The sequence below is a fragment of the Orcinus orca genome, chromosome 16 (assembly GCF_937001465.1).
Source record: "Orcinus orca chromosome 16, mOrcOrc1.1, whole genome shotgun sequence".
Taxonomy (NCBI): Eukaryota; Metazoa; Chordata; class Mammalia; order Artiodactyla; family Delphinidae; genus Orcinus; species Orcinus orca.
The window spans coordinates 57,146,170-57,170,607 of NC_064574.1; positions in this window are offsets into that span (position 1 = coordinate 57,146,170).

Sequence of the window (24,438 nt, forward strand, 5' to 3'; positions counted from 1 at the left end):
TTAGTGAAATAAGTCAGACAAAGACAAATACTATATGTCATTTATATGTGGAATCTAAAAAATAATACAAATGAATCTATATACAAAACAGAAACAGACTCGCAGACATAGAAAACAAACTTGTGGTTACCAAAGGGGAGAGGGAGGGAGGGATAAATTAGGAGTATGGAATGAGCAGGTACACACTACTATACATAAAATAGATAAGCAACAAGGATTTACTGTAGAGCACAGGGAATTATACCCAATAGCTTGTAATGGAATATACAATCTATAATGAAATATAATCTACAAAAAAAAAAAAAAAAACAAAACTGAATCACTACGCTGTACACCTGAAACTAACACAATATTGTAAATCAACAATATTTCAATTAAAAAGAAGAAAGTGCAGACTGCTCAGAATTTGTAATAAAAACCTGATGGCTTTGACCTAGTAATCGCCATTCCTCAGTCTTGGGACTGGAGGTGCTCTGGGGGCTCTTGTCGGGGGAGAGATGCTATTCTCCATTTCTCTCATTCACAGAGCGCCACTGGGACCTGCCCTCAGCCCTGCTGTCCCCCAAGAAGACAGCAGGCCTTGGAATGCCTCCCGCCCCTCCTACCCTGAAGGTGATACCCAGACATGGCTTTGGGGGTGGGAGGAAGGATTATCTTCTCCCCTCCCCCACCAGTCCCATTCCATTTAAACAGTAAAACACTCTTGTATCGAGACTAAATTTTGAAAAAAAAAAGGAAAGAGAGAGACTGCTCATGGCCCCATTCTACAACGGCTATTTTTTCTACTTCTCGACCTTACCTTCCAGTCTTTGCCCAGATGATATCAAAACCCAGCCTATGTGGATGGAGTGTGTCCTATTTGCCAGTGGATAAGGACATTGATCCTGGAGGCTGGCTGGGTGTGTATCCCAGCTCTGTCACTTAGTAGCTGTGGGACTCTTGGCCAGTGACTGATCCTCTGTGAGCCTCAGTTTCCTCATCTGTAACTTGGGTAACATCACCAACCTCTTATAATTCCCATGAAGATTAAGTGAGATGAGTGAGCAAAGCTGCAGCCTGGCACCTGGCATGCAGCCAATGTCCATGAGTGGTGGCTCTCAGTGGTGGGTAGCTCCTGGCCCCTCAAGCAGGCATCCCCCAATTCCACAGGGGATTCTCCCTGCTGAATCAACGCTACCTTGTTTTCAGATCTCAGTTCAAATATCACCTCCTCATGGAAGCCCTCCTTGTTAGAGCTGCTCACTAACCTTTTCTCTTTTCTGCACAGGACTCATCTCATTTGCAATGTTGCACTCTTCGGTGTGACTATCTAATTAATACCTGTCTCCTTTTCTGGACCGTAAGCTTCAGGAGCAGAGCCTGTGTCCTTTTTGGTCCCCACTGTATCCTCAGAGCCTAGCTCTGCCCTGACCCAGAGCAGACTCCCTCCTTTGACCTCCATGAGCCCGACTGCCATGAACTCTTAATGAATCACTGAGCTCTTTCTGAGCCCAGAGAATGATCACTGAGCACATCTGCTGTCTCTGAAAATGTTGACTCCTCCTAACCCATGTCTTGCTGCTACTTCTACATCCCTGGGGATACCCCTTCAGGGAAGGAATTTCCCCAAGTTTGAGGGGATGCCTGCTTTGCTGGGGTTGCTTTGGATTGCCATCAGGATCCGTTGTCTGAGCTTTTGTAGCATCTTCCCTGCCCCCACCCCCTCCCCCCCGAGGGAGAGGTATCCCAAATGGATACAAGTTGGTGACTTGTTGCAGTTGAATGACCTCAGAGGGCATGAGGCCAGCCCTGTGCCCCCATCCTGGAATGGCCACAACCTTGGGCCCAGTTGGAGGCTGAAGGCAGGGATTTTGGAGGCTTGGGGAGAGGAGAAGGGGAAGAGAAATATTTCCATTGCTAGTAATGTCAGCTTCTTGTCCCTTGCTGGGACTGAGTCTCAGGTAGTGAGAGACTCCTGGGTGGGCTTTATTCCCTCCCTCCAATTCTGGGAGGCTGGGGTAATTGGTGAAGACTCTGTAGATTCTGTGATGCTCCTGGCACAGACTTGCCAGGGACCAACTCTGTTTAATGATTGACAACACGTCCTTGGAAGCACGCCTCAGCAAACAAGGCCTGGAAGTTGGTGGAAAATACCCCAGATTGCTCACCCCTTAGATGGGAAACTCTGAGGTGTGTTCTGCACTGTCTGCCTAGCGTACCCCAGTGGTACTGAGCTCCAGTTTGCACACAGGGCACCTTGCTTAGGAAAGAGGTCCAGGTAGTCATTCATTCGAGCATTGTTTATTGAGCACCTACTGTGTACCAGGCCATGCCACCCTAGGCTCAAGGAGCTCACAGTTAGAGGGTGGTGGAGAAGCAAACAGGTACACAAGCAGGTCATTACAATGCAGTCCAACGAGTGCTGGAGGGTGGGCTGGGGCTGAGAGGGCTGACACTGCCCAAAGAGTCATTTGATTTGATTATTTTTTAAAATTTATTTATTAAATATTTATTTATTTATTTGGCTGCCTCGGGTCTTACTTGCGGCACACGGGATCTGTCATTGCAGCGCGTGGGCTTCTCTCTAGTTGTGGTGCGTGGGCTCAGTAGTTGCAGCACGTGGGCTTAGTTGCCCTGGGGCATGTGGGATCTTAGTTCCCCGACCAGGGATCGACCCCACATACCCTGCATTGGAAGGTGGATTCTTTTTTTTCTTTTTTTTTTTTGCGGTACGCGGACCTCTCACTGTTATGGCCTCTCCCGTTGCGGAGCACAGGCTCCGAACGCGCAAGCTCAGCGTCCATGGCTCACGGGCCTAGCCGCTCCGCGGCATGTGGGATCTTCCCGGACCGGGGCACGAACCCGTGTCCCCTGCATCGGCAGGCGGACTCTCAACCACTGCGCCACCAGGGAAGCCCGGAAGGTGGATTCTTAACCACTGGACCACCAGGGAAGTCCCTGCCCAAAGATTTTAGAAAAGAGGCAGCAGTTTTTATTAGTAATAACAGCTGCTGATGTTTGCGGAGTCTTTCCCGTGTGCACTATAGTCTCTGCTAATTGATTTGCAAACAGTATTTTGCTAAGCTTCCCTTTAGCCCTAGGAGGTAGGTTCTACTATTCATTCTAGCTTACAGATGAGAAAGTTGAGGATCAGAGAGGTTAAGTAACTTGCATCAGGTCATACAGCTAGTAAGAGACACAGTTGGGATGTGAAGCCAGGAGTGTTGTAAGCAAACTGCTGGCCCATAACCCAAATCCTGGCCCCTGGCCTATTTTTGTAAATAAAGTTTAATTGGAACATAGACACACCCCGCATTTACATATTATCTTTGGGTGTTCTTACACTATAGTGGCCAGAATTGATTAGTTGTTATAGAGACCCTATGACCTGCAAAACTGAAAATAGCTATCTGGCCTTTACAGAAGTTTGCCGAGCCCTGCTTAATTACATCAAGTCATTTCATTCTCACAACACCACAATTATCACCCCCATTATACCAGGTAGGGAAACCAAGGCCCAGAGAGGCAAATTTACTTGTCCAAGGTCACACAGAAGAGCTGGGATTAGCACTCTGGCCGCAGTCTGGTCCAGAGGCTGTGCTCTAACCACTCTGCCCCATTGTCCTTCCCAGTCAAACTAGCAAGGTCAGCTCCTTAGGCTTAATTTTCACATTCTGTAGAGCACAAGGAAGAAAAGAAGGTACTTGTGAGAACTGGCTACCAGCAGATGTCAAAATATTTTCGGTGGCACCAGAAGTGTGCGTTGGGAGGGAAAATCTTGAGGACCGGAAATTTCAATATTTATCTTTGTGGTGACCACACAGTGGGAACTTTGGCAGCTCGCCCAAAACGGTCTGTCGGCAGGAGGCTGCGGGGACAAGCTGGAAAAAGCGGTTCATGATAGTACGGAGCTCATGGGGTCCCTGCAAGGATTAAACCAGGTGATAAACTCGAGGTGCCTGCTAAGATCCCCGTGGGTATTTGCTATTTTGTGTCCTCAAGAGCTGCTCCCAAGGAATGTTGTTAGTTCCTGGGCAGTATCTGGTTCACTCACTAGCTTCTCTCTCAGCTCTGGGTCTTTGCATGCACTGTTCTCTCTGCCTGGATTTCCTTACCTGAGAGCTGAGACCAGTGTCTGCCCAGCTCTCCTAGGTTGCGCAGCCTCAGATCAGGTGTCAGGCGTGTAGGGATGCTGCCTGACCTCTTCAGCCACTGGGCTGTGTGTGCATGTCCCGGCTGTACCACAGCCCACTGTCTCCCCTAATTATAATGTTCCCCGACCTGCCTGCCTTCCCCTCTGGGTTGTTCACTCCCGTGGAGCACGGGCTGTGTCTTGTGCAGCTCCATGTAGCAGAAGATGAAGTTAGAGGGATTCTAAGTGTGAGAAGGATTTGATGGGCTGGCTCTGAGATGGGGGGCTCAAACACAAGGACCAGATAGAGGCCTCTAGGAGCTTTGGCTAGAGAGAGCAGGCATTTGTTGGAGCTTTTTAAAATTTTTTTTTTTCGGACTGTGCTCGTGGGTTTTTCCAAGGTGTTGCCTTATTTGGTTTCAACTCTGGGATGAGGTAAAAAGAAAACCAAGGGAAATACCACCATGTTCTTCCTTGGGTCCTGAGGTCTATAGCTGGTCTGGCTTCTTCTCCTCACCTTCCAGAATCTTCTTACAATTGTTTTATATAATGTCCAAGGTTTTACTTGCACTCATTGGGAGGACTAGGGAAAAGCATGTCTGCTCCATCTTCCTGGAAGTGTCTGCACATGGAAGACACTTTGTAAATGTCGGCTCTTATACCTCGTGTGCGATGAAAGTTGTTCCTGCCTGGGGTAATGGTGTTGGAAACCTGCCGTGTGCTGAATGGCAGCCCCCCAAAGATATGTCCACCCAGAACCACTGAGCTGGACCTTATTTGGAATAAGGGTCTTTGCAGGTGCAATTGAATTAAGGAATTCAAGATGAGATCATCCTGGATGATCTGGTTGGCCCCAAATCCAACTGGCGGATTTGAAAGAGGAGAAGATGCAGCAGAGAACACCATGTGATGATGGAGGAAGACAGTGGAGTGACACATCTACACACTCAAGCCCAGGACCTCCAAAGATTGTAGCAGCCCCCATATGCGGAGAGAGAGGCATGGAGCAGATTCCTCCTTACGGCCTTCAGAGGGGACCAGCCCTGACAGCGCCTTAATTTTGGGCTTCTGGCCTCCTGAACTGTGAGAGAATACATTTTTGTCGTATTAAGCTGCCCAGTTTCTGGTAATTTATTACAGCAGCCACAGGAAACTAATAAAATACCCAACTTGGATGGTATACTTTTTCTTTCTTTTTGTTTTTAGTTTATTTTATTCAGTTATAGTTGGTTGACAATGTCGTGTTAATTTCTGCAGTACAGGAAAGTGACTCAGTTATACATATATATACATTGTTTTTCACACTCTTTTCCATTATGGTTTATCACAGGATATTGACTACAGCTTCCTGTGCTATTCAGTAGGACCTTGTTGTTTATGCATCCTATATGTAATAGTTTGCATCTCCTAACCCCAACTCCCAGTCCATCCTTCTCTCACTCCCCTCTGCCTTGGCAACCACAAGTCTGTTCTCTATGTATGTGAGTCTATTTCGTAGATAAGTTCATTTGTGTTCATATATATATATTTTTTGGCCGCACCCTACGGCTTGTGGGATCTTAGTTCCCCAACCAGGGATCAAACCCGTGCCCTTGGCAATGAAAGTGCAGAGTCCTAGCCACTGGACTGCCGGGGAATTCCCTGTGTCATATTTTAGATTCCACATATAAGTGATATCATATGGTATTTGTCTTCCTCTGTCTGACTTACTTCACTTAGTATGATAATCTCTAGATCCATCCATGTTGCTGCAAATGGCATTATTTCATTCTTTTTTATGGATGAGTAGTATTCCATTATATATATATATATATATATATATATATATAAATATATATAAAATGTCTGTCGACACTTAGGTTGCTTCCATGTCTTGGCTATTGTAAATAATTCTGCTATGAAGAGTGTGTGCCATTCTTTGGGCATGAGAGATCATTCTAAGTGGTCTCCAGACTTGACATTACATAACTTCAAACCCTGTAGAAGAAAATCAATCCTCTTTCAATCTCCTCTCATTCCTCTGATTATTTGAAGCCAAAAGTCTCAGTTTGGCATCATCTGTCTTTAACTTTTACTGATCTTCCACTTAAACAAGACAGAACAGTCCTCAGGTACAGAGCCTCTGTGGGCCCCAGTAGCTAGATTTTCATTGTATTTATTTTTATGGCTGATTATGGTAATTATTACACTGTAATAATGATAAAAAGTCTTGTTGGAAAAGTTATTTATTGAGGTAAGAAAAGCAACTGGTTTAAAGAAAAATATTAAGTAGGTAATTACAGATATTGCCTAACATTGTGAAGAGGGTATGAACCTTCTGATGTTAGGAGATACTGTGCTAATAAGAGGTGGTGTGTGTGTGTGTGTGTGTGTGTGTGTGTGTGTGTGTGTGTGTGTGTGTGTGTGTGTGTGTGTGTGTGTGTGTGTGTGTACACTTGAATCACACAGCTCATGAGTTTACTTTTCTAGCCATACTGGAAATCCCTGTGATACAGGTGTTTATGAACTAAGGTAAATCATTTTGAACAGCAAACAGCAGTGCAAAATTAAAATCTCTCAACAATTAAAGGGCAAAGCTGTCACCTGTTATGAAACATCCACTGGAATTAATAAAGAAGCAAGAAGGTTATTTTAGAAAAGCATCAAAACAGTATCAAAGGCCCCAAACCTAAGTGAATTTTCTCTCCTCTTTGGGTAGACGGTAGACAGCCAGATGACCTTGACTTGACTTTGAATGGATCTTGCCTTGTGGTTGGCAACCACGTTGAATGAGGGGAGCATGTAGAGAAGAGATAGATAGCTGCCTTGAATCCATCCTTAACTGAAGAATCAGACTGAACTCGGTCATGCATAGGGTGCTTACTGAAATCTCATAATCACGGGCAGAAGTTGGGGAAGAGTCTTTTATATTACAGAGAAATGGAAATGTTAAAGCCTTTCTGAAGGGTTGTGTCCCTTTCAAAAAGATGGGGTCCTTCTACAAGATGACTAGCCTGGACTCTGAAAAAGTGTCAGTGACATGAAAGTTAAGACAAGGCAGTGGGGCTGTTCTAGGTTAAAAAAGACTAAAGAGATATGACATCAAAGTGAAATACACAACCTTGATTGGATTCTGGATTAAACAAAGAAAAGTGATATCACTGACATATCACTAAAAATATATCACTGGGGTGTTGGGAAGATGTTAATATGAGCCACATATAAAGTAGCATTATTGTATGACTGTTAAATCTCTTGGGTGTGCTAATGATGTTATTACACAATGGATTATGTTGGAGAATGTACTTGTTGTTAGGACATATATGCTGAAGTATTTAGGGATGAAATGCTATTGTTTTCAAATAGTTCAGAAAAAAAAAAAAAACCCAGACAGAGATAAGCAAATGTGGCAAAGTGTTAATGATTGGTAAATCTAGATGAACCTAGGTGTCCATTATCATATTATTTTAAATTTTCTATGGGATGACAAATTTTCAAAATAAAGAGTTGGGAAAACTTTCCCAACTGCACTAATGGTCTGGGGAGATGGGGCTAGACTTATTGCTTTGTAGTTTTCCTTGCTTCTATGGAAATGACAATTTGGCAATTTAAATGTGTCAATAGAGCTCCTTAGAGTTTCTGGTTTTAGTGAATTACTTTTTTTAAAGCATTTCCTTTGTGTGAACAAAGCTCTAAGGGAAAAAGATCCTCTTCTAGGCTTCAGAGGCATTAATAAACCATGGAAGCTCCCTTTGTACAGTATCACAGGTTTTCTGCTCTGTTGGATCCAGGACAGGATGATCCTGCTCTCCCTGCCCACCAGGTGTCTCATGCTTATGCTACCTCTCTCTTGTACCAGGGCAATGATTCTGATTGTCTAAGCAGGGTTGGCAAATAAATAGCACACATACTGCTGCTCCTACTCCTGTACCCATAGAAGCCGTCACTAATCAATTTCAACACAAAGCTCCAGCCAGTCACCACTAATCAATCTCAGAGAAATGGTCACGACATCCTGGACCTTTTTTTTTTTTTTCCCCCAGAGTTTTCAAGCAAAACAAGTGTAAATCTGAGTTACTCTAAACCTGGTACAAATGGTATCCTGGTCCTTATGGTGACCCATCCCTCTCCACTTGCCTTCTCCCACCAAAATAATAAAATAGGATGTTATCTTGCCCCAAATCCTTTTTAAACATTTAATGGGACACCAGGGTGCTCTTGTCTGCTCACCAGGCTTCCACATATGGGGCTGCTACTGCTCCCGTGGTTGCTGCCACTGAGCTGATGGGTGTTGTTCCCTCTGCCAGAGGCGTCTCTTTTCTATTCTTCTGAATTTCCTCCAGCTTATCCACTGGGGCCCTTGGTGCCAACACTTAAAAAAAAATAACTTGGGAATTCCCTGGTAGTCCAGTGGTTAGGACTCAGTGCTTTCTCTGTGTGGCCCTGGATTCAATCCCTGGTCAGGGAACTAAGATCGTGCATGTTGCATGGTGTGACCAAAAAAAAAAAAAAAAAAACTTAATTGAGGCATATTTTACATATTGCATATTTCTTCCATTTCAAGTGTACAATTTTTTAGTAAATTCACAGAGTTGTACAACTATTGCTACTGCCCTACTGAGATCCCTCACGCCCATTAACCGAGGCCTTCAGACTTGGACCAGGACTTACTCCCTGGCCCCCCCACCCCGGTTCTCAGGTCTGTGGGTTTGGGCTGGAACCACACCACCGGCTTTCCTGGGCCTCCCGCTTGCAGACAGCAGATCATGGGGCTTCTCAGCTTCCATAATTGAGCCAATCCCTCATAGTAAATCTTTCCCTATTTTTATATATATCCCATTAGTTCTGTTTCTCTGGAGAATCCTGGCTAATTCGGAGGTCACACTGAAAACTGGTCATTTTCCCTTTCCGTCTCTGTGAGTAAATAAGAGAAGGAAGCACAGATGTGCTCTGGGCTTGCTTCACAACCCACATGACTGGACTTTGCACACAGGCCCTGGGCTGTAGTGTGCAGCTGCTGGTGTCAATAAAAGGGCCCTATTTGCTTGTTTTTCAGTGGCTAATCCTGGCAGCAGAATGTGCAGGAGACTCTCTGGTAGATAGAGTGGAGGAGAAGCCAGTGGAGAGAAATACCTGGAGAAATGCTCCATGGATGGGAATCCAAATAGGGAGTTCTTTTATCCAAAACAGACACCATGGACTTACAAGATCTTGGGGCTGGAGGAGATGGGAGGCACTTGGGAAGACCCACAGATCAGCCCGGAACATTTATTAATCCCCTGTTGTTTGCTAGGCCCCACCACTTTCCTGCTCTGGGGAGCCCATGGCGTGTAAAGCCCTATTTCAAAACCCAAAGCTGGGTCACCTCTCTAGCATCCCTGAAGGATGATCTTCCTTTCTTAATCACCTTCAGAGATGGAGTGTTCACTGCCTCACCTGGGTCAGGGCGGCCGGGATAACGCTCCCCTGCTTAAATATCTCCATGTGCAGAAATGATGCCTGCATTTTGATGAAAAGTACTTGTCTTTTTCACTTACCTTTTCTAAATGCCAGGTTCCTATTAGAGGTGAGTATGCAGATGGCAGGATTTGGATCTGTTTCCTTTGGCTGTGTTATTTTTTATTTCATCAGACGTTTCTGAAACAATCTTATAATTTCCCTGGTATTCTTGATAATTATACTTTGGATTCTCTCCTCTCCAATCAGGCTTCTGCTGTTCCACTGAGACCACACTTGTCAAGGCCGCTGGTGGCCTCCAGATTGCCAAATTCAATGGTCAGCATTGCTGTCATTTTACTTTTCATCCCACTAGCATTCAACACTCCCATCTTCTTAGAACACTTTTTTCTCTTGGCTTTGGTGTTCACTTTCTTGGTCTTCCACATATTCACTGGCAGCTGCTTTATAATTTCCTTTTCTACTTCTCTGCCTCTATTCTTTGCTATTCTCTGCTCCCGACTTGGAATCAGCCATTTGTGTGTTGATCCCTGGCTTCTCTTGGTGGGGAAGGGTACTTAGAGACCACAGTCTGGGAGCTAGAGGTGCCTTGTTTTTTTTTTTTTCTTTTTTAAAATAAAATACATCTTGAGTTTATACTGAGACTTCAAATCCAAACTCAGGACCAGCAGGTTTTTACTTAACTTCTTCAATCTTATACCAGTGTCTTCTTTCTTCCATATCCAAATTCCTGACTCCCAAGGAAACCAACATAATTACTCATTTGCTTTATTCCATAACACACAAAGAATGATCTTAGGAAAATGATTGCAACACTGCCATTGATGATTTGATTAATGAAAACAGTTTGAGGGTTTCTTTTTTTTGCCTTAATGTATATCTTACTAGGGATGTTTTAAAATCACTATGTTTTAAAATTCACTTGAATAGTTTCTTTCCATGTGGTTTTGCCACTAACTCAATATACAAGGAGGCTCATTTGTTTCATTTTGCTTTCTTTCAATTTTTAGGAATTAAAAAAATTAATTTTAAATTTTAGGTTATTTTTTTAAATTTAAAAATTTAGTATACAAAATATTTATAATATTATAAGGTCAAATTTACACAATCTATTCATTGAAATCTAGTTTCTCTCTCTCTCCCCTCTTTAACTGTTTCCTCCCTCCCCTGGTAGGTAGCTATTCTTGTTTTTGATTTATTTTCCCATTAAAAAACGTGTTCATATTCCACCTCTTTCTTAGGTAAATGGCAGCATAATATACACATTTTTCTCTACCTTGATTTTTTTCATTTGAGAATACATCGTGAGGACCACTCTGGAGCAGAACATAAGACATTCTACCTTCCTTTGGCAGCTCGAGTAGTGGATGGTGTTGTGTCAATGTTTAATATTAATTCAACCAGCTCCTGCTAATGCCCCAATATACGTGATTCCCAGTCTGCCGTCACAAATGATGCTGCAGTGAATAGCCTTGTGCACACTTCTTTTTTCGTCTTTTTGCCAGTGTATTTTTGGGATAGATTTTTTCGGAGTGGGGTTATGCGTCGATGGATAAATGCATACGTAATTTTGTTAGATATCACAAAACCCCCCTCCACTGGAGTTGCGCCCTTTTGCATTCCCACCAATAACACATGAAAAGTCTGTTTCTCCACAACCTACAACAGTAGGTTGTAAAACTCTGAGGATGTTTGCCAATGGTTAGGACAGAAGCCACTGGACTGCTCTTTGCTCTCACTCAACAATCTGGTCTGTCCACGGCAGCCAGAGCTCTGTTTATAATGTTAGTGATATCATGTCTCTCCCTTGCCTAAAACGCTGATGGCTGCCACTTCCAACATACAACCCTCTCACCTGGCAGCAAAGTCCTACATAATCTAGGCCCTTCCTACTCTTTGACCTCATCTTGTTAGTCTCTCCCATTGACTTACTTTGTGCTGGCCATCCTGGCCTTTTCTCTGTTCCCTCAGTCACTAAGGTTACCCCTTCCTTAGGGCCTTGGCGTTTGCTGTTCCTTCTGCTTGGAACTGTCCCCCCTTCTTTGCACAGCTGCTGAGTCTCCATATTTACATACCAGCTTCTCTCCTCAAAGAAGCCTTTCCTGACCAATGACCCAAAAAACTCCTCCAGTCATTGTTCACTGCCTCATCCTATTCTTTTGTACTCATTTTTTGGTATTGATTGATTGATTGATTATATGCTCCCTGACAGCAGAGTCTTTTCCTGCCTTCTCATCCTGGTATGCTCAAAACGTATTGGTTCGTTGGATGAATGAATAGATAGCAAATATTTCACCTGGGAAATGATCCTCAGGCTCATTCTCAGTCCCCGTCAGTAGAGGGCGCTCCTTGAAGGCAGATCATCATTTATTCATCTCTGTACCTGTAGTACCCGCCACTTAATAGGAGCTCATGCAGGACAAATCAGATTTTGTGTAGCCTGAAGTTTATACAATTGAGGAGCCTTCTTTAGGTAACAGAATCTACAATTACAAATATCAAATTAGGTAGAAGGCTTTGGAAGGGACCCATGTAAGAGAGAGCCCCTGATGCTTAACCCTCGTTAGTTTCAGGGAAACCCATCTGGAGGGCTCATTAAATGTCTGTTGAATGAGTGACTGAGTCAAAGGTAGATTTTAAATGCCTGATTTCACTGGTTTCATTTTCAGTGGGTAGAAACACAAAGAAAGCTGTGACAGTAGGACAGAATACCTGCTCCGTTTTATTCTTGCACAGAATTAGGATATTTTTTATCTTTCCAATTTAAGGCGGTTTCGACCTCAGGTACCCAACAGGAAAGAAACTAATCAGGTACTGTGACATTTCACTGGGGCCTCTCTACTAGGGAGCAGCTGTCTTGGCCTTTCTGTTCTCCATTCTTCTTTCTTTTGCTAACAGCACATCCATTTCCTTTTGGAGAATTGTCCTCTGCCTCTTTTAATCCTTGCCACTCAGCTGGAGCAGATCCAGTTTCCAAATAAGGGTAGGCACCCCAGGCCTGTCAAGTTAGCACATTTCAACCCCCAGCGCCATTAATTTAATTATTATTATTATTTTTGGGCTGTGCCGTGTAGCCTGTGGGATCTTAGTTCCCCGACCAGGGATTGGACCCCGGCCCTCTGCAGTGAAAGCGCCGGGTCCTAACGACTGGGCAGCCAGGGAATTCCCTCCAGTAATTTAATTAACAGTCACTTCCATATCCTTTATACTATGTGCTAGTCACTGGTTTAAGCGTTTTATAAATGTATGTTCATCCATTTAATCCTCACCACGAGTGTTTGAGGGAAATACAATTATTGGCCCTGCTTTACAGATGGAAAAATGGAGGCATAGAGGGGTTAAGGCTTTGCCCAAGGTCCCAAGCAGGTAAGTGATGGAGCAGGGGTTTGAACCTTGTCAGTATGGCTCTTGACCACCTTATTGGGTTGCATCTCAATTAGTTCAGGCAAGAGAGAAGAGAGCTAAGCCAGTCCCAAGAGTCATAATCCCAAGGCTTGGAACTATAGGGGAGGATTTCTCTTACTATAGCAGCTGCTAGCAGTTCAGGTGATGAAAGCTGGAGGCGTCCAGGGCCACGGTGTAGAGCTGGAAAAGGTTGCCATCCGGAGGAGCGATGGGGACACTTTGGTGGAGACTCTGATGATGCTGTTGGCACCCCCGTTCTCAGCCCATGTGTGAAGGTCTACCTCTGGGCTTCCCACACATGAACGAAGATGTTCCCTTTATTGTTTAAGAGAGTTTGAGTTGGGTTTTCCATCTTTTCTAAAAAAAAGTTCAATTTGGTTTTTTTTTGTGTGTGTGGTACGCGGACCTCTCACTGTTGTGGCTTCTCCCGCTGCGGAGCACAGGCTCCGGACGCGCAGGCTCAGCGGCCATGGCTCACGGGCCCAGCCGCTCTGCGGCACGTGGGATCCTCCCGGACCGGGGCACGAACCCGCGCCCCCTGCATCGGCAGGCGGACTCCGAACCACTGCGCCACCAGGGAAACCCTCAACTTGGTTTTTGACCTTGATGACTTTTCATAGTATGATTTGAGGAAGAATTCCTCTTGGGATCCTGGAAAGGAATGGTGCGCCCAGACTCCTGGGTACCATCCTCCTGCTGGTAGGATAGTGTATGGAGGGTATGGATAATGAAGGCAGATGGCATGGGATTGATTCCCAGGTAAGGCCCCTAGGAAAGTCACGTAGGCCCCTTGAGTCTGGGGAATGGTGAAAACTGCCTTTATGGGTGGTGGGTAAAGGTTTAACGAGATAATATGGGCGAGAGCTTCTGGCACATAGAACATGCTTCATGCATATAAACGCTCTTGTCCTCTCCACCCTCTTAGTCTCTGTCTTTACTTGCTATTAGTCAGGGTCTTCCAGAGAAACAACCACTAGTGTATGTGTATAAAAATATATGTCTATTTATATTTATTTATATATTTAAATATATTAAAAATATAAACCTATATTTAAATACATATATGTATTACTTTTTTAAAATTTTATTTTAAGAAATTAGCTCACACAATGGTAGGGGCTGGCAAGTCCAAAAATCCAGGACACTAAGGCAGAGTTTTTTTGTTTTTTAATTAATTAATTAATTAATTTATTTTTGGCTGTGTTGGGTCTTCGTTGCTGCGCGTGGGCTTTTTCTCTAGTTGCGGCGAGCGGGGGCTACTCTTCGTTGCAGTGCGCGGGCTTCTCATTTCAGTGGCTTCTCTTGTTGCGGAGCACAGGCTCTAGGCCCGCAGGCTTCAGTAGTTGTGGTTCGCGGGCTCTAGAGCGCAGGCTCAGTAGTTGTGGCGCACGGGCTTAGTTGCTCCGTGGCATGTGGCATCTTCCTGGACCAGGGCTCGAACCCGTGTCCCCCGCATTGGCAGGAGGATTCTTAACCGCAGCGCCACCAGGGAAGTCCTAAGGCAGAGTTTTTACGTTGCAGTCTGCAGGCAAAATTCCCTTTTCTCCAGGAAACCTCAGTTTTTGCTCTTAAGGCCTTCAACTAATTGGATGAACTACTTGCATTATGGAGGGCAAGCTCCTTCACCCAAGGTCAACTGGTTGTGGATGTTAATCACATCTACGTGATCCCTTCATGGCAACATCTGGTCTAGTGTTTGACCAAGACAATCGGCACCATAGCCTGGCCAAGCTGACACCCAAAATTAACCATCACGTTTGCTGAGGCAGTTTCTGTGGACCTCAGTTTCCCCATCTGTTAACTGGAGAGCAGGCCTTGCTGTGCCCTGCAAGCTTCTCCTCTATGAAGTGGGAATAATGGACCAGCATGGTTCCAAGGGGCGAGTGAGGGAGAGCCCAGGAGCAGGATGAAGATGATTTCTGGACATGGCGTCCTCACTGTCATGGGACAGAAGCTCCTGCAAGTTGAGGCCTTTTGTTCCCTGAGTCCCTGAATCATCTCAGGGCAAGAGAAGGTAACATCAGAGCTTGAAGGTGGCTGATGGCATGTACCTGAGCTATTTATATGACTCCCAGCTCTTTCACAAAGACAATTTCAGCCCCATAAGGGAGAAAGCACAGCCCCCCTGGGTAGCGGCTCCCAGCACATAGACATGCACCGTCGATCTGTCATCATCCTAAGGAAGGACCCCCTTCCTTGCCTTCAGTGCCCACGCTGGAAGGAGAGAGGAGGGAGGAAAGGAGGAGGAGGGGAGGAGGTGACACAGATGATTACCTATTTTGTGGGAAAGGACACCCACATTTGTAAGGTGGAGAGCAGGGTTTGCATCTTAGTTCTAACATTTCCTCACGGTTCTGGCTTGGGTAGGCAAATCAAGGGACCTCTCTGACCCTCAGTCTCTTTATCTGTGAATGGGGGAATCCTGGTAATAATGCATGGTTTGCAAGGATGTGGTGAGGGTGACACCAGATAAAATATGTGTGAAGCTTTTCATTCTCTGATGTCTCTACGTGGCCTGATGGGTGAGAGCTCCCGGATGAGAGGATCAGAGAGGTGGCCCCAGGCTGGATTTGGTCATGCCCACAGTGCTACTGCTGGCCACTCTAAGGTCAGGTTCAGCTCTCAGTCATCCTGGGTCTTGGCGTTTATGTTTACTTTTAGCAGGGGAATGTTATGGTAAAGGAAGGGGAGAGCTATTAATAAACATATTATTCAATAATGAGAGATAATGTGACGCTATCCTAATTGTATTACGAGTCTGTCACTTGAAGTTCATACTGTGATTCAAGCTCAACGTTTCAAGTATTTTTAAGTGGGAGCCCGGGTTTTCAAGTACCGGAAAAAAAAAAAACAATTACCTAAAAGTGGTAAAATTAACATCCCTTCATTCTCGGCCTTCTAAAGAACTCTCTGATTATACATCCTTCACAGCTTATCCAGGCAGATGAGGTTAGGGGAAGGAGAGCTTCTACCCAGTGACGAAAAGCTTCCATAGAATGATTCTTGGTGTTTGAAAAGGCCAGATGGTAAACATGAACGTGTTTGGAATGGTTTGAAAGTCACAGAGTATGTTTACCTTTATTCCACCTGATCCTCTTAGGGACCCTGAGAGGCAGGCATCACAAAGCCTGTTTTGCAGTGGTGATCGCTGAGGCTCAGAGAGGTGAAGTGCCTTGTCCTAAGGGGCAGAGTCAGTGCAGGGAGGACCCTAACAGCAACCCTAACCTATCTGCTGAGGATCAACTTAGGTGTGAACGGAGTAGAGGCAGTTTAGATACCTGCTTTCTGAAGGACCAAATGCTTCCTCAGGGCTCGCTCTTTTTTTTTTTTTTTACATCTTTATTGGAGTATAATTGCTTTACAATGGTGTGTTAGTTTCTGCTTTATAACAAAGTGAATCAGTTATACATATACATATGTTCCCATATCTCTTCCCTCTTGTGTCTCCCTCCCTCCCACCCTCCCTATCCCACCCCCCTAGGTGGTCACAAAGCACCGAGCTGATCTCCCTGTGCTATGTGGCTGCTTCCCACTAGCTATCTACCTTACATTTGGTAGTGGCCCTGGGGCACTGTGTGATGTGTTTAGCGTCCACAGACCTGTCACAAATCTGTTCTCAGCCCCGATTCGACCTCATCTTGTCCCTCCCTGTCTCTGAGCCTGTCTCCAGTCATACAGAACATTTGCTTTTCCAAAGGGTGTCTGCGACCCAACAGTGGGGCCTGAGCTGCTTCTATTTGCTAAATAGTTTTGCATTTATGTTTCCAGTTACCTTCTATTTATGGCTAACAGTACCAGCTTTCCATTTAGGGTAGGGATGTATGATTTCCTTTTACAATAATTGCATTTTATGCCTTTTAAGAGTGTGGAGATATATAAAAAATATTTAAATAGATAATAGAGGTGTTGGCAGATATAACAATAATCACAAAGGTTTACCGAACGCTTACTATGGGCTCGGCATGATTCTAAGCACTTTCTTTTCTTTCTTTTTTTTTTTGCGGTACGCGGGCCTCTCACTGTTGTGGCCTCTCCCATTGCGGAGCAACAGGCTTCGGACGCGCAGGCCCAGCAGCCATGGCTCACGGGCCCAGCAGCCATGGCTCACGGGCCCAGCCGCTCCGCGGCATGTGGGATCTTCCCGGACCGGGGCACGAACCCGTGTCCCCTGCATCGGCAGGCGGACTCTCAACCACTGAGCCACCAGGGAAGCCCTCTAAGCGCTTTCTATCTATTAACTCATTTAATCTTCATAACCAATGAGGCAGCTTCTATTATTAGCTCCATTTTACAACTGAGCACTGGTCTTGCCAAAGCCATGTGACCAGAAACGGGTGGAGCTGAGCTTTGAGCCCAGACCCCTGACTCTGGAGTCCGTGCTCCTATGCAGTCGTCTGTGTGGGGCATACAGGAGCAGTGCTTTCGGGAACGCCTGCCCAGGTTGTGTTTGGGGTAATCAACTTGCCCCGGTTTGCCTGGGACTTTCTTGGTTTTCAGACCAACAGTCCTGCATCCAGGGAACCCCCTCATGACTCTTGTTATGTCTCAAGTCTTTTTCAGTCTTTTCTGAGATTGCATCACTGTCTATGTCAGCAGCATGAACCAAGCATATGCAACCAACCCAAACCTGCCAGGTCAGTGGCTCATGAGGAGTAAATAGACATAGATCCTAACTGTGTACATAACATCCAGAGACGCTTGCCTAAAGATAGCTGTAAAGCGCCTGATTGCCGTCTATGTAACCCACAGTGACACTTGCCTTATCGGTATAAATAACAGTAAAGACATCCCATATCTCTATCTACAGCAGAGTAAAACGTGTCGTATCTGGATGTACAGAAATACCAAATCCTGGCATACTGACACATATCCTATGGAATAAGGAAACCCCATTGGCACATCTGAAATAACAGTGATGACGATGATGATGATAATAATAGTGATAATAATAATAATAATAATAGTGATGGTGACAGCTGCTCTTTATTTAGCATACCCTTTGTTCCAACATAGTGCTAAGCACTTTACATGCATTATCTTAATTAATCCACACAGTCCTTGTGGGGTAGTAGTAATATTAGCACCTCCATCTTACAGAGGAGGAAGCAGAGGCACAGAAAGGTTTTATCCCAAGATTCCAGTCCCCGGGTTATTCAGACACTAATCTAAGTTTTGCTGGAAGGGATGTTGTAGATGTCATTAAAGCCCCAAGTCAGTTAATTTCAGATGTAAAGATTATCCAGGTAAGCGTAATCCGATCACATGAGCTCTTTAAAGCAGAGGGTTTTCTCTGACTGGGAGCAGAAGGGAGCCAGAGGGATCTGAAGCATGACACATTATGACACGCGGTGCTCTCCCGAAGATGCAGAGTCTATGTGGAGAGGAATGCAAGTGGCCTCTAGAAGCTGAGAGAGCCCCAAATTGACAACCAGCAAAGAATCAGGGACGTCAGTCCTACAACTGCAAGGAACTGAATTCTGTCAGTAACAGGAGTAATTGTGGAAGAGGATCCTGAGCTCCAGAGAAGAACACAGCGGCCAGCACAGTGATTTCAGTCTGAGCAGAGACTCCAGCCATGCCCGGCTGAACTCGACCTGTGGAACTGGGAGCAAATATGTGGGTGTTAGGCTGATAATTTGTGCAACAATAGGAGACAAATACAGATGGTGTCTTAAAAGTGGAATCAAAAGTTAACTGAGGGGCTTCCCTGGTGGTGTAGTGGTTGAGGGTCCACCTGCCGATGCAGGGGACACAGGTTCATGCCCCGGTCCGGGAAGATCCCACATGCCGCGGAGCGGCTAGGCCCGTGAGCCATGGCCGCTGAGCCTGCGCGTCCGGAGCCTGTGCTCCGCAACGGGAGAGGCCACAACAGTGAGAGGCCCGCGTACCGCAAAAAAAAAAAAAAGTTAACTTAAAATCTTAGTTCTTTCAACAAATATGTATTGCCCATCTAGCCCAGGCCTGCTCCAGGCTTTGGGGACACAGTAGAGAATAATGAAATCACAAAATCTCTGCCCCCTTGGAGCTAACATTCTTTGTGGGCATGTGTTAGGAGGAGGCAGATGATAACAAAAAATATGTAAAACATGTATATCTGGTGATTTGTGAATGCTATGGAAAAAGAGAAGGCAGGGAAGAGGGTTAGAGAGAGAGAGAGGGAGAGAGAAAGAGAGAAATTGTGTGTATGTGTGTGGGAGGTGATGTGTGGCTAGGGACACATGCGGCATGTGACTAAAGTCTTAAAGGGAATGAGCCGTACAGAAAGCTGGGGGAAGAGCATTCCAGGCGGAGGGAATAGCAAATGCAAAGATCCTGAGGTGAGGACATACCTGGTGAGTCCAAGGAGATCTTAGGGCAGAATGAGCAGGGGGAGAGTGGTAGGAATTGAGGTCAGAAAGTTAATGGCATCCAGATCCTGCAAAGCCCCCCAAATGGTCATATCAATTACATCCCCTCTCTGCCATGTTTGAGGGAAACCCTCTCTCCACCCGTCCACCCTTGCCAATACCTGTTAGGATCAAAAGCACATGGTTTGTCAGTTGGATGGATGAATAGTGGCGTCTCCTCTTTCTAATTTGCATTTCTGGGTCACTGGTGAGGTTGGGAATCTTTCCTGATCTCTGCTGGCCATGCGTACCTCCTTTCCTTCCCCAGGACCACCCCCAGTTTGTGCATCTGTGTCTGTTATGAAGAAGAGAGTTTGGCATTTCTGTGTGTCTCTCATAGGGGTACGGAGTCCAGAGAGGCTATGCTAGGCTTTCTATTCCATCACCTGTGGACAGACCCCCATTTATGCTCCAGCTGTAAATTTCCTCCTTTCCTGTCCCACCGAGGGCACCTAATCAGAATGCAATGAGTGAATCCGATGTTTCATAGGAATAACCTTGAATCTATTCATACATACATTTGCAACATTTGACACTTTATTATTAGCAATAGATGACTTGGTAATACACCTCACGACTGCTTGCAATGCAGCATATCTTGGTTGAGAACTGCTGGCAGAGCATGGGCAGAGGAGGGGTGCATGCATGTGTATGTGTTTAGATGTGCATATGTGTATGTGTGTGTGTGAATGTGTGTATGCAGATTTGTGAGTGTGTGTGTTTGCGTGTGTATGTGCGTGCCTATGTGTATGCAAGTTTGTTGTTTGTGTGCTTGTGTGTATGTAGGTTTGTGTGTGTTCTGTTTGTGTGCTTGTGTGTGAGTGTGTTTGTGTATATGTGTGTTTGTGAGTGTGTGAGTGTATTTACATGTCTGTGTGTGAGTGTGTGTTCAGTGAATGAGTTAGAGACAGAGCAGACCTTCACTGCTCCCCCCTCAGAGCCACAGGGTTACTCTCAGGCACCAGCCACTCCACCTGCCTCACCCACCTGCATGGAGCGACTTTGCAGCCTTGGAAGTCGAATCCCCAGGACCCTGGTTTAGTGTCCTCAGGGTTTCCCTCTGCTGCCAGCTGGGCCTCTTCCTGGGAGGTCTTCCCAGAGGGCTCTCTTGGACCGGGACCCCCGAAAGGCCTTTGCCAGCTGCTGAGCACCTTGGCACACAGTCGTGGCCATGTGAAGACAGAGGCAGAGACCGGGTGAGGCTTCTACAGGCGAAGAACAGCAAGGTGGCCAGCAAACCAGAAGCCCTAGAGGGTGGAACAGATGCCTCGTCACAGCCTCAGTAGGAACGAGCCCTGACGACTCCTTGACCTTGGATTTCTGGCCTCCAGAACTGCGAAACAGTAAATGTCTGTTGTTTAAACTATCCAGTTTGTGGTACTTTGTTATCACAGCCCTAGGAAATGAATATGCAGAGAAATGCAAGCAGTTTGGAAGGGTGGAATGTAGAGTTTGGGGTGAGGCCCTCTCAAGGACATGAAGAAAGAGCTAAGGGTCCTGCATTAGATTTAAAACATCAACTACCCAATCCCAGGAAGGGAGAGCTCTGAAGTGGGGCCTCAGGGTCAGACTTGTGTTCAAATCCTGACTCTCCTGTGTGATCTTAGGCTGTTGACTTAACTTCTCTGAGCCTCAGAGCACCCATATTTCTTAAAAGCACCATGTTATCAATTAAGAATTTATTCCTAAGGCCCATTTTATGATGTAAAATGCTGTAACTGATCAGGGACATCACACAAAATAGAACTCGATTATATGTTTCAACAGACAATTGTTGAGGATGTAAAGCAAGGCACTTGTCAGGACTGCCTGCAGCATTAAAAGATAGGGCTCCAAAGGCACACGGACTGGCAGCACTGCCTTCTTTTCCTGGTGACTCACCGTGGCCAGCAAAGGCATTCTGCATTCTCCCTTCAAGGGGTTCTTGGAACTGCCTTCAAAATTAGGGTCACCCGCTGGAAGGTATTGATGTCATTTTGACGTTCTTGTACGGGTTTGAAGGGCACAAACTTTTTGAATGGCAAGTGCTGGGGGTGTCATGGTTTCCATGGTGATGGGAGAAGCCAATGCCAGCCCTGAAGGTGGTGAGAGGTGGGCAGTAAATACCCGGTTTGGTTTTTTTAACTTGGGGGTGGGTCTTATTTGCAGGGAAAATGGTTCGAAAATTGTATAAGAGGGAGAGTGGGCCAAAATGTGTGTGGGGTCATCATTCCAGGTGACGTGTTAAGTGAGTTGAGGGTTCTTTTGTCCTCAGCAGCTTATATAATGAGCCCTGATGTGTGTCTCTGTGTGTCTGTCTGTGTCTCTGAGTGTATGTGTGTGTCTCTGTGTCTTTGTGTATGTGTTTGTGTGTGTGTGTATGCATCTCTTGAGTGTATGTGTGTGTCTCTGTGTATGTGTTTGTGTGTGTGTATGTATTTCTACATGTCTCTGAGTGTATGGGTATGTGTTTGTATAGTGTGTACATGTGTGCATCTCTGTGTATGTATGTATGTGTATATGTATGTCTCTGTGTGCACAGATGTGTCTGTGTATCTGTATGCATGTGTATATTATATGTACATATCTGTGTGTGTATGCATATAGCTGCGTATATGTATATGTGTGTCTATGTGTGCTTGTAATTATGTATATGTGTGGATGTAATGTGCCTGTGTATCTGTGTGCCTCTCTCTGTGTGTATGTATGTGTGCATGTCTGTGGGTCTTTGTGTGTTTATGAATGTGCCTCCATGTACCTATACGTGTATGTGTATGTTACACATGTATATAGAAGCTGTCACATGTGTGCATCCGCTTGCACGTGTCTGTGCGTCTCTGTGTGTATGTACACGTGTATATGTGTGTTTGTATTTGTGTATATGTGTATACGTATATGACCTGTGAGGCAAATTTTAGCTCCTTCTAAGAAAAAGCTTTCTGGCAAAGTGCCTCAAAGAAGAAGGGCTGGGCTTCCCTGGTGGTGCAGTGGTTAAGAGCCCGCCTGCCGATGCAGGGGACACGGGTTCGTGCCCCGGTCCGGGAAGATCCCACATGCCGCGGAGCGGCTGGGCCCGTGAGCCATGGCCGCTGAGCCTGCGCGTCCGGAGCCTGTGCTCCGCAACGGGAGAGGTCATAACAGTGAGAGGCGCGCGTACCGCAAAAAAAAAAAAAAAAAAGAAGGGCTATGTCAAGACAGTGAGTCCCCCATCACTGGAGGAGATCAAGAAAAAGAGAGAGACTCAGGGATGGTGTATCATGTCAGATCATGGAAAGTGACATGAACCCCACTGAAATTGGCAGTGGAGGAAATATACTGGTTCTTGCGGTCAAGAAGAATTCTCAGGTAGTCCACAGAATTGAAGGAGGGGCTGCAGACACCATCCGTTCTGGAGGTTGGACCTGCTTCTCTGTGCTGGCTTCATTTTCTCCCACTGTTTGGTCCACATAATGGGGAGGATGGTGGCCATCAGTTCTGACTCCATATCCTCCCAGCTTAACAACCTTGACGGCAAGAGAATGCCTCAAGGGAGGACTCTGATTGGCTCAGCTCGGGCTATATGCCCACCCCTAGAAGCAGTCAGTGTGGGTGTGGCCAGGTCTGACCTGGGTCCTATGTCCACATCAATGGTTGAGAGTAGCTTCTGTTATAGAAGTAGGGAATGGAGGAGAAAATGCTGGGCTTCTGAACACCTTAGTTACTGTGATTCACTATGGATGCTGTAGGAGGGATTCAATATGAAATGAGAAGATGGACCCCCCCACTTCTAAGGTACTTGGGCAAATAATAGAGATGTTTAAAACACTTGATAAAGGAATGTGTTAAGATTCATTCCAGCATCTCGGTTTTGTGATTTTAGTCCATCTTGTTGATACCTTGAAGCCAATTTGGCAACCAAGGATTGTTTTCTGAACAGCAGAGGTGCTGACCAGCCGGTGGTGCTATGTGTGGAGGACATATGGGGGTGGCCTCTGGCTACTGGCCACCTTGCTCCCCACCTCTCAGAGAAGACATCTCAACGCTGCAGCACCGTGGGTAGTCATTTAAAATTAACCGGGTGGTTATCAAATCATTCTCGCTTATTCTAGTTATTCCCTGAGCCTGTCTGCTACCCCTGCCGCACCCCCCCCAACCCAAGAATTTTAATGAGTCAGTTATGAGAGAACAAGATATAATGAGGGATAGTTGGGGGAGAACGTGTCTACAGAGTTCCTTGGAGCTCTTGCATGAGATTATTAGAGTTAAAACAACCATTTAAGAAGTGGAGGAAACAGTGAAAATATTTTATTACGTTTACTGGGTAGGTTGCCTCTTGCCCAGTTCCACATCTGGAAGAAAATACTACCTCATAGAATCCCAGGCTCTCTGCTCTCATCTCCACTCTGCACACCATGACCTGAGTAGTCTCATGAAAACACTCCTTGCTCAGAAATTTGTAATGCCTCTCTATTGCCCACAGCAGGATCCCAAGCCTAGGCTAAATGTGCTGTTATTCTCCACTCCTACACCCAAGGCAGACATCACTAATCAATCACAGAAAGTCTCAAACTCCTTCTGTGTGTTGCTAGCCATCAACTGGGGTTGACCACAAAAGGAAACTGATGTGCCTTGCCAGGTCTCCAGTGTCAAGTGAGCTGGCAGCAGAGTGTGGATGAACCCAGGACTTTCAACTCTTGATCCATTGCTTTGTTTGGGTTCTGGGTTAACACACAGACTCTAGAATTCAAATCATGGCTCTGCTAGTTACCAGCTCTAGGATCTTGGCCAAGTCACTTAACTTTTCCAAGCCTCGATTTCCTCATCTGTAAAATGGGTGTAACTCTATGCTTCCTCTTAGGGTTATTTCGAGGCATCAGTGAGGTGGTTCAAGTAAAGAAAACTCTTAATAGTACACAGTAAGCCTCCCAGGACACAGTGGCTGCTGCTAACCTCCTCCCCACCCGCCCCCCCACCCAAATTTATATTCCTTTGAAGAAGCTGGAACCCAGGGGGATCTATGATCTCACACCTCTCACGGCCAGAACTGGTCTCCAGGTACTAGTTTTAAAAAGATACCCAACTTCCTGGGAACTGTACATTCCTCCTCCCTCCTGGGAGCCCAAATTTCAAGAAATGCAGCTA